The 11,781-nt window shown below is 42.0% G+C and overlaps 2 non-coding genes across 2 annotated transcripts; both read right to left on the bottom strand.

Annotated features, from left to right (window-relative positions):
• Positions 1-617: 617 nt before the first annotated feature.
• trnaf-gaa (transfer RNA phenylalanine (anticodon GAA)) lies at positions 618-690 on the bottom strand. The gene has a single exon. It is a non-coding gene; the product is annotated as a tRNA-Phe (tRNA).
• An 836-nt stretch (positions 691-1,526) lies between these two features.
• trnay-gua (transfer RNA tyrosine (anticodon GUA)) lies at positions 1,527-1,613 on the bottom strand. Its single transcript is given in 2 exon segments — positions 1,527-1,562; positions 1,577-1,613. It is a non-coding gene; the product is annotated as a tRNA-Tyr (tRNA).
• Between the last annotated feature and the right edge of the window lie 10,168 nt (positions 1,614-11,781).

Raw genomic sequence — 11,781 nt, 5'->3', positions numbered from 1 at the left:
GTTCAAGTGGCTGATGCTGACCTCCATACATTTCTCAAAAAATGTCCCTTTGCCCCCCTGCAGCAGTCTTTCGAATCTATTTTTAATTTAAATAGTTTTCAAAAATGATTGTTTTTTCTCTATTTCATTTGAAAAACTGAAATTCAAAAACATCCCTCACATCCACTTTAGTTCAGGTGGGAGAGCGTTAATGTGATTATCTGAAGGATTAAACGCAATACTTTAAAGTCAAATTGTTAGACAGTGTAACTGTATGGAAAAAGTTGTGGTTAATATTTTGCTGTAGGTGTGTTAGATGCACCTTCACCTCACACTGAGCTCAGCTTTATTACTCTCAGTTTCAAGTTATACAGTCCAAGACAAACCCTCAAGACAACAAATTTGTGTTTGAAACAGCCCGATGTAAGGCTCAGTTAAAGACCAAACATTGGCTTAAGGAACGATACACCGTTAAACCACGTAACAGTTGTCCAAATTAAAAAGAGAGGAAAGGTGTGTAACAACTGATACTAGGATTCCACCAGCAAGGCTGGCAGGTCAGGGAGACCATTTCAGTATTGTAAGAGCCACAGAAGGCTTTTTAGTAAAATGAATTGATTTGGAAACTCACCGAGTTGTGCTGAAACCCAGGATTGAACCAGGGACCTTCAGAACTTCAGTCTGACGCTCTCCCAACTGAGCTATTTCAGCTACGAAACATCTTCTCGGGTTTACACATTCAAATGTAACCAAGGTCTGCCCTATTGGTGACTTTTGAGGGGTGGAAGGAGGTCTTTCCAAGGGGTCTCAAAGTCTAGTATTGGTCAGCAGAACAGGTACTTGAATCCCGGAAGCTCAAAAAGAATGTCTTACGCTCCATGACTGAGCATGTCAGGCTCTCTAAAAAATGTACCAAAATGCTTCTGAAGAATGTTTTATTACCGAGAATGTTATGATTATTGCAAACATTTGGCAGATTTTTCAGAAATGTTCAAAAGTTCTTAGCAGGCTAATAATTAATTCTTCAAGTGTAGATGAACCTTGCTTAGAAGAAAGATAGTTTAAATGGTATAAGAACAGATACAACTACCAGTTATACATTCGCAATAATAAAGAGAAAACAAACACATGTTTCAGTTAGTAGATTTTAAAAAAAAAAAAAAAAAAAAGCAAAATAAACTCCCCCTAAAATTGTACAGAATACTGTTTCAGTTGAGTTAACAAACAACAGCACGCTGGCTAGGAGTTGAACCTAGAATCTTCTAGTCCGTAGTGAGACACATAATCCATTGCATCACTATCCCTACAGAAAGAAACATCTTACTGTAGGACAGGTTGTGTTTCGTAAATATCTTACGCCAAAACAACACACAGTTTACATCCTCAGGATGTAAGACATTATTTGGATTCTTATTTGAACCACGTCACACAGAAATGTAATGTATGAATGAGTGAGAATGAGGGAGGGATGTTTTGGGTTGGTGCACTAATTGTAAGTGTATCTTGTGTTGTTTATCTTGATTTAATCATTTTAAAAAAAATAGTAATCCTTCGAGCCGGATTTGAACCAGCAACCTAAGGATTCCAGCATGAGCAACTACAGTCCTCCGCTCTACCAACTGAGCTATCGAAGGTTAGTATCACCTTATACTAACTCTGATGTTTGAGTCACTTTAGTATCAAAGTTGACTTAGTTGACCTAAGTTGACTTAGTTGACCTAAATCACAAGTGTCTCAAAGGGCTGCACAAGCCCCAACAACGTCTTTGGCTCAGATCCCAAATCAGGGCAAGAAAAAACTCAACCCAATGGGATGACAATGAGAAACCTTGGAGGGGACCGCAGATGTAATTAAAAATATACCAAAATGAGGCCACGTCATTGAAGAATGTTTTACTACCATGAATGTTAGGAATATTGCATACAATTAAACTTCATGTAACCTGCCTGAAACCCTTTGAAACCATCCTGTTTAAATACCCTGTTGTGTACCTTGTTCATTTCGCTGTCAATTGGACTTCAACAAAAGTAGCTGACTATTTGTATGGCGTCACATTAGTGCCAAAAATCCAAGCGCATAAAAACTGTTATCGCGTGCTGATTCTCCACTTCGTGCGCGCGGTGCATTTTCGTTTTGGCACTTTGGGCGCGGGTATGCTTAGACGGCCCCTCCTTTCTGATTGGTCAGGCGAAAAAAGCTGAGCGTCAATCTGAAGTATAGCAGGGCGGGTCATGGTCAATATGTATCAAGATAATACAGCTCCTGTCGACAAACACATTCTAAATCATCCACATTTAGTGGAGTTGTGGAAAATGTCAATTGAATTTGATCTAAAAGTCTTTGACGAAGGTAATGTCTCATCTGTTGAGAGAACATCACATAGTTAATGTGATTAATTTATTAATTTTCTTTCCTCTATCTACTCGAAGTTTACACCAGAGTCTACCCGAACCCACTTATCTATGCCTACTTCATATCAGGACCACATGATTAGCATTCTGTGGGTTCTTCCGAGGATGTCGTAGTCGTAGTGGTTTGTACAGTCCTTTGAGACATTTGTGATTTAGGGCTATATAAATAAACATTGATTGATATGGGCCTAATTATTCATGTTATGATTGCAATGACTATTTTAGTAGAATAATGAATGACAGGCTATCACTACAATTAATGAATATGGTTTTAATATTACTATAAAAAGTATTTACGTTTCTGCAAACAACTCAAATTATGGAAAATGAGATATCAGCCCAGATCAGTACAGATGGCAGAGTTTAAAATATGTATTTAAAAAACAACCAAAAAAGCTAGCTCCCTACATTAGGCAAATTAATGAATGATATGATATGAATAAACACTCCATGTTTCTTCATTTTACCTCGGACTGCTGGTCCCCATCATTTTATTGGTGTCAATGGTACATGTACTATTTAAATATACAATACTCTGACATTTATAACAAATCGAACTGTTTGGAAATGAGTTGAAGTGGAGAATCAGCGCGGGACAACAGTTTTTATGTGCTTGGATTTTTGGCACTAATGTGACGCCATACATGTACTATTTAAATAACCATAACTTTCTCAATTGTCAACTAATTTCCAAACGGTTCGATTTGTTATAAATGTCTGAGTATCGTATGTATGTGTATATTTAAATAGTACATGTACCATTGACATCAATAAAATGATGGGGGCCAGCAGTCCGAGGTAAGATGGAGAAACATGGAGTGTTTATTCATATCTATGATGAAAGGTCCATGGCAGTTCCCTGGGATTAAAAAGAAAGGAAATCAGGTTTTCATGGCTGAACAAGTAAGTCTTTAATACAATTATCTCTCAGATTGAATTTGCCTAATGTATGGAGCTAGCTTTTTTTGTTGTTTTTTTAAATACATATTTTTAACTCTGCCATCTATACTGATCTGGGCTGATATCTCATTTTCCATAGTTTGAGTTGTTTGCAGAAACGTAAATACTTTTTATAGTAATATTAAAACCATATTACTTAGTTGTAGTGATAACCTGTCATTCATTATTCTACTAAAATAGTCATTGCAATCATAACATCAATAATTAGGCCCATATGCTAATCATGTGGTCCTGATATGAAGTAGGCATAGATAAGTGGCTTCAGGTAGACTCGGGTGTAAACTTAAAGTAGATAGAGGAAAGAAAATTAATAGTCCCCCATTGTGGCATACATTCAATATTTACATATACAAATATTAAATGAATAAAAATATTTTTTAAAACAGACAAGTGAGGAAAGAAAACACATTTGAAAATATAATTTCCATCATTGACTGACATGTGTGGACTGATTGTATGAAAAGAGAGATATTGATCTTGACTCTTCATTAACTATGTGATGTTCTCTCAACAGATGAGACATTACCTTCTTTAAAGACTTTTGGATCAAATTCAATTGGCATTTTCCATAACTCCACTAATTTGGACTTTTCTAATGTGTTTGTCGACAGGAGCTGTATCATCTTGATACATATTGTCGACAGGAGCTGTATCATCTTGATACATATTGACCATGACCCGCCCTGCTATACGTCTGATTGGCCTGCAGCTATTTTCGCCTGACCAATCAGAAAGGAGGGGCGGTCTAAACATAATCGCCCCCAAAGTGCCAAAACCAAGACGGCGCACAAAGACACCGGGCGCAAGCAAAAAGGACGCCACGCGCGCGCACAAAGGCACCAGACGCGCGCAAATGGGTGTCGCGCGCGTGTACGAAGTGGAGAATCAGCGCGCGATAACAGTTTTTATGCGCTTGGATTTTTGGCACTAATGTGACGCCATAGATTTGTCTCAACTGACCATTAAACTTGTGTCCCCAAGGCATTTGGCTCCAACTTCGGGAGAGTAGCTTCTTTTTGGTCAAAACCTTCTTACTTGATGAGGATGTAAAAGTGTCTTAATTGTCATTAATGAGGTTTGTGTTCAAGCAATTGGTGAGTTGAGCTTTGACAGTTCCCAGCTTGTCACTGAACATCCTAACTAATTCATGTCCACCTGAGGTTGCCAATATGGCTGTTCTCTTAGATGTTGGGCACCCTCACGTCACACTGAGCCCCGCTTTACTACTCTCACTTTCAACTCATACATGTTTGTTTACTTTGGACTGTAAGTGTGTTGGATGCACCCTCACGTCACACTGAGCCCCGCTTTACTACTCTCACTTTCAACTCATACATGTTTGTTTACTTTGGACTGTAAGTGTGTTGGATGCACCCTCACGTCACACTGAGCCCCGCTTTACTACTCTCACTTTCAACTCATACATGTTTGTTTACTTTGGACTGTAAGTGTGTTGGATGCACCCTCACGTCACACTGAGCCCCGCTTTACTACTCTCACTTTCAACTCATACATGTTTGTTTACTTTGGACTGTAAGTGTGTTGGATGCACCCTCACGTCACACTGAGCCCCGCTTTACTACTCTCACTTTCAACTCATACATGTTTGTTTACTTTGGACTGTAAGTGTGTTGGATGCACCCTCACGTCACACTGAGCCCAGCTTTACTACTCTCACTTTCAACTCATACATGTTTGTTTACTTTGGACTGTAAGTGTGTTGGATGCACCCTCACGTCACACTGAGCCCCGCTTTACTACTCTCACTTTCAACTCAGACATGTTTGTTTACTTTGGACTGTAAGTGTGTTGGATGCACCCTCACGTCACACTGAGCCCCGCTTTACTACTCTCACTTTCAACTCATACATGTTTGTTTACTTTGGACTGTAAGTGTGTTGGATGCACCCTCACGTCACACTGAGCCCCGCTTTACTACTCTCACTTTCAACTCATACATGTTTGTTTACTTTGGACTGTAAGTGTGTTGGATGCACCCTCACGTCACACTGAGCCCAGCTTTACTACTCTCACTTTCAACTCATACATGTTTGTTTACTTTGGACTGTAAGTGTGTTGGATGCACCCTCACGTCACACTGAGCCCCGCTTTACTACTCTCACTTTCAACTCATACATGTTTGTTTACTTTGGACTGTAAGTGTGTTGGATGCACCCTCACGTCACACTGAGCCCCGCTTTACTACTCTCACTTTCAACTCATACATGTTTGTTTACTTTGGACTGTAAGTGTGTTGGATGCACCCTCACGTCACACTGAGCCCAGCTTTACTACTCTCACTTTCAACTCATACATGTTTGTTTACTTTGGACTGTAAGTGTGTTGGATGCACCCTCACGTCACACTGAGCCCCGCTTTACTACTCTCACTTTCAACTCATACATGTTTGTTTACTTTGGACTGTAAGTGTGTTGGATGCACCCTCACGTCACACTGAGCCCCGCTTTACTACTCTCACTTTCAACTCATACATGTTTGTTTACTTTGGACTGTAAGTGTGTTGGGTGCACCCTCACGTCACACTGAGCCCAGCTTTACTACTCTCACTTTCAACTCATACATGTTTGTTTACTTTGGACTGTAAGTGTGTTGGATGCACCCTCACGTCACACTGAGCCCAGCTTTACTACTCTCACTTTCAACTCATACATGTTTGTTTACTTTGGACTGTAAGTGTGTTGGATGCACCCTCACGTCACACTGAGCCCCGCTTTACTACTCTCACTTTCAACTCATACATGTTTGTTTACTTTGGACTGTAAGTGTGTTGGATGCACCCTCACGTCACACTGAGCCCAGCTTTACTACTCTCACTTTCAACTCATACATGTTTGTTTACTTTGGACTGTAAGTGTGTTGGATGCACCCTCACGTCACACTGAGCCCCGCTTTACTACTCTCACTTTCAACTCATACATGTTTGTTTACTTTGGACTGTAAGTGTGTTGGATGCACCCTCACGTCACACTGAGCCCCGCTTTACTACTCTCACTTTCAACTCATACATGTTTGTTTACTTTGGACTGTAAGTGTGTTGGATGCACCCTCACGTCACACTGAGCCCAGCTTTACTACTCTCACTTTCAACTCATACATGTTTGTTTACTTTGGACTGTAAGTGTGTTGGATGCACCCTCACGTCACACTGAGCCCCGCTTTACTACTCTCACTTTCAACTCATACATGTTTGTTTACTTTGGACTGTAAGTGTGTTGGATGCACCCTCACGTCACACTGAGCCCAGCTTTACTACTCTCACTTTCAACTCATACATGTTTGTTTACTTTGGACTGTAAGTGTGTTGGATGCACCCTCACGTCACACTGAGCCCAGCTTTACTACTCTCACTTTCAACTCATACATGTTTGTTTACTTTGGACTGTAAGTGTGTTGGATGCACCCTCACGTCACACTGAGCCCCGCTTTACTACTCTCACTTTCAACTCATACATGTTTGTTTACTTTGGACTGTAAGTGTGTTGGATGCACCCTCACGTCACACTGAGCCCAGCTTTACTACTCTCACTTTCAACTCATACATGTTTGTTTACTTTGGACTGTAAGTGTGTTGGATGCACCCTCACGTCACACTGAGCCCCGCTTTACTACTCTCACTTTCAACTCATACATGTTTGTTTACTTTGGACTGTAAGTGTGTTGGATGCACCCTCACGTCACACTGAGCCCCGCTTTACTACTCTCACTTTCAACTCATACATGTTTGTTTACTTTGGACTGTAAGTGTGTTGGATGCACCCTCACGTCACACTGAGCCCCGCTTTACTACTCTCACTTTCAACTCATACATGTTTGTTTACTTTTGACTGTAAGTGTGTTGGATGCACCCTCACGTCACACTGAGCCCCGCTTTACTACTCTCACTTTCAACTCATACATGTTTGTTTACTTTTGGACTGTAAGTGTGTTGGATGCACCCTCACGTCACACTGAGCCCAGCTTTACTACTCTCACTTTCAACTCATACATGTTTGTTTACTTTGGACTGTAAGTGTGTTGGATGCACCCTCACGTCACACTGAGCCCCGCTTTACTACTCTCACTTTCAACTCATACATGTTTGTTTACTTTGGACTGTAAGTGTGTTGGATGCACCCTCACGTCACACTGAGCCCCGCTTTACTACTCTCACTTTCACTCATACATGTTTGTTTACTTTGGACTGTAAGTGTGTTGGATGCACCCTCACGTCACACTGAGCCCAGCTTTACTACTCTCACTTTCAACTCATACATGTTTGTTTACTTTGGACTGTAAGTGTGTTGGATGCACCCTCACGTCACACTGAGCCCGCTTTACTACTCTCACTTTCAACTCAGACATGTTTTGTTTACTTTGGACTGTAAGTGTGTTGGATGCACCCTCACGTCACACTGAGCCCCGCTTTACTACTCTCACTTTCAACTCATACATGTTTGTTTACTTTGGACTGTAAGTGTGTTGGATGCACCCTCACGTCACACTGAGCCCGCTTTACTACTCTCACTTTCAACTCATACATGTTTGTTTACTTTGGACTGTAAGTGTGTTGGATGCACCCTCACGTCACACTGAGCCCAGCTTTACTACTCTCACTTTCAACTCATACATGTTTGTTTACTTTGGACTGTAAGTGTGTTGGGGATGCACCCTCACGTCACACTGAGCCCCGCTTTACTACTCTCACTTTCAACTCATACATGTTTGTTTACTTTGGACTGTAAGTGTGTTGGATGCACCCTCACGTCACACTGAGCCCCGCTTTACTACTCTCACTTTCAACTCATACATGTTTGTTTACTTTGGACTGTAAGTGTGTTGGATGCACCCCTCACGTCACACTGAGCCCAGCTTTACTACTCTCACTTTCAACTCATACATGTTTGTTTACTTTGGACTGTAAGTGTGTTGGATGCACCCTCACGTCACACTGAGCCCCCGCTTTACTACTCTCACTTTCAACTCATACATGTTTGTTTACTTTGGACTGTAAGTGTGTTGTATGCACCCTCACGTCACACTGAGCCCGCTTTACTACTCTCACTTTCAACTCATACATGTTTGTTTACTTTGGACTGTAAGTGTGTTGGGTGCACCCTCACGTCACACTGAGCCCAGCTTTACTACTCTCACTTTCAACTCATACATGTTTGTTTACTTTGGACTGTAAGTGTGTTGGATGCACCCTCACGTCACACTGAGCCCGCTTACTACTCTCACTTTCAACTCATACATGTTTGTTTACTTTGGACTGTAAGTGTGTTGGATGCACCCTCACGTCACACTGAGCCCCGCTTTACTACTCTCACTTTCAACTCATACATGTTTGTTTACTTTGGACTGTAAGTGTGTTGGATGCACCCTCACGTCACACTGAGCCCAGCTTTACTACTCTCACTTTCAACTCATACATGTTTGTTTACTTTGGACTGTAAGTGTGTTGGATGCACCCTCACGTCACACTGAGCCCCGCTTTACTACTCTCACTTTCAACTCATACATGTTTGTTTACTTTGGACTGTAAGTGTGTTGGATGCACCCTCACGTCACACTGAGCCCCGCTTTACTACTCTCACTTTCAACTCATACATGTTTGTTTACTTTGGACTGTAAGTGTGTTGGATGCACCCCTCACGTCACACTGAGCCCAGCTTTACTACTCTCACTTTCAACTCATACATGTTTGTTTACTTTGGACTGTAAGTGTGTTGGATGCACCCTCACGTCACACTGAGCCCCGCTTACTACTCTCACTTTCAACTCATACATGTTTGTTACTTTGGACTGTAAGTGTGTTGGATGCACCCTCACGTCACACTGAGCCCAGCTTTACTACTCTCACTTTCAACTCATACATGTTTGTTTACTTTGGACTGTAAGTGTGTTGATGCACCCTCACGTCACACTGAGCCCGACTTTACTACTCTCACTTTCAACTCATACATGTTTGTTTACTTTGGACTGTAAGTGTGTTGGATGCACCCTCACGTCACACTGAGCCCCGCTTTACTACTCTCACTTTCAACTCATACATGTTTGTTTACTTTGGACTGTAAGTGTGTTGGATGCACCCTCACGTCACACTGAGCCCAGCTTTACTACTCTCACTTTCAACTCATACATGTTGTTTACTTTGGACTGTAAGTGTGTTGGATGCACCCTCACGTCACACTGAGCCCCGCTTTACTACTCTCACTTTCAACTCATACATGTTTGTTTACTTTGGACTGTAAGTGTGTTGGATGCACCCTCACGTCACACTGAGCCCCGCTTTACTACTCTCACTTTCAACTCATACATGTTTGTTTACTTTGGACTGTAAGTGTGTTGGATGCACCCTCACGTCACACTGAGCCCCGCTTTACTACTCTCACTTTCAACTCATACATGTTTGTTTACTTTTGGACTGTAAGTGTGTTGGATGCACCCTCACGTCACACTGAGCCCCGCTTTACTACTCTCACTTTCAACTCATACATGTTTGTTTACTTTTGACTGTAAGTGTGTTGGATGCACCCTCACGTCACACTGAGCCCAGCTTTACTACTCTCACTTTCAACTCATACATGTTTGTTTACTTTGGACTGTAAGTGTGTTGGATGCACCCTCACGTCACACTGAGCCCCGCTTTACTACTCTCACTTTCAACTCATACATGTTTGTTTACTTTGGACTGTAAGTGTGTTGGATGCACCCTCACGTCACACTGAGCCCAGCTTTACTACTCTCACTTTCAACTCATACATGTTTGTTTACTTTGGACTGTAAGTGTGTTGGATGCACCCTCACGTCACACTGAGCCCCGCTTTACTACTCTCACTTTCAACTCATACATGTTTGTTTACTTTGGACTGTAAGTGTGTTGGATGCACCCTCACGTCACACTGAGCCCCGCTTTACTACTCTCACTTTCAACTCATACATGTTTGTTTACTTTGGACTGTAAGTGTGTTGGATGCACCCTCACGTCACACTGAGCCCCGCTTTACTACTCTCACTTTCAACTCATACATGTTTGTTTACTTTGGACTGTAAGTGTGTTGGATGCACCCTCACGTCACACTGAGCCCCGCTTTTACTACTCTCACTTTCAACTCATACATGTTTGTTTACTTTGGACTGTAAGTGTGTTGGATGCACCCTCACGTCACACTGAGCCCCGCTTTACTACTCTCACTTTCAACTCATACATGTTTGTTTACTTTGGACTGTAAGTGTGTTGGATGCACCCTCACGTCACACTGAGCCCAGCCCTCTTACTACTCTCACTTTCAACTCATACATGTTTGTTTACTTTGGACTGTAAGTGTGTTGGATGCACACTCACGTCACACTGAGCCCGCTTTACTACTCTCACTTTCAACTCATACATGTTTGTTTACTTTGGACTGTAAGTGTGTTGGATGCACCCTCACGTCACACTGAGCCCAGCTTTACTACTCTCACTTTCAACTCATACATGTTTGTTTACTTTGACTGTAAGTGTGTGGATGCACCCTCACGTCACACTGAGCCCCCGCTTTACTACTCTCACTTCTAACTCATACATGTTTGTTTACTTTGGACTGTAAGTGTGTTGGATGCACCCTCACGTCACACTGAGCCCCGCTTTACTACTCTCACTTTCAACTCATACATGTTTGTTTACTTTGGACTGTAAGTGTGTTGGAGCACCCTCACGTCACACTGAGCCCAGCTTTACTACTCTCACTTTCAACTCATACATGTTTGTTTACTTGGACTGTAAGTGTGTTGGATGCGCCCCTCACGTCACACTGAGCCCCGCTTTACTACTCTCACTTTCAACTCATACATGTTTTGTTTACTTTGGACTGTAAGTGTGTTGGATGCACCCTCACGTCACACTGAGCCCAGCTTTACTACTCTCACTTTCAACTCATACATGTTTGTTTACTTTGGACTGTAAGTGTGTTGATGCACCCTCACGTCACACTGAGCCCAGCTTTACTACTCTCACTTTCAACTCATACATGTTTGTTTACTTTTGACTGTAAGTGTGTTGGATGCACCCTCACGTCACACTGAGCCCCGCTTTACTACTCTCACTTTCAACTCATACATGTTTGTTTACTTTGGACTGTAAGTGTGTTGGATGCACCCTCACGTCACACTGAGCCCCGCTTTACTACTCTCACTTTCAACTCATACATGTTTGTTTACTTTGGACTGTAAGTGTGTTGGATGCACCCTCACGTCACACTGAGCCCAGCTTTACTACTCTCACTTTCAACTCATACATGTTTGTTTACTTTGGACTGTAAGTGTGTTGGATGCACCCTCACGTCACACTGACGCCAGCTTTACTACTCTCACTTTCAACTCATACATGTTTGTTTACTTTTGACTGTAAGTGTGTTGGATGCACCCTCACGTCACACTGAGCCCCGCTTTA

This window comes from Nerophis ophidion, unplaced genomic scaffold (genome assembly GCF_033978795.1).
Source record: "Nerophis ophidion isolate RoL-2023_Sa unplaced genomic scaffold, RoL_Noph_v1.0 HiC_scaffold_183, whole genome shotgun sequence".
Lineage (NCBI taxonomy): Eukaryota > Metazoa > Chordata > Actinopteri > Syngnathiformes > Syngnathidae > Nerophis > Nerophis ophidion.
The sequence above is the reverse complement of the archived record's forward strand: the minus strand, read 5'-3'. Positions and strand labels throughout refer to the sequence as shown.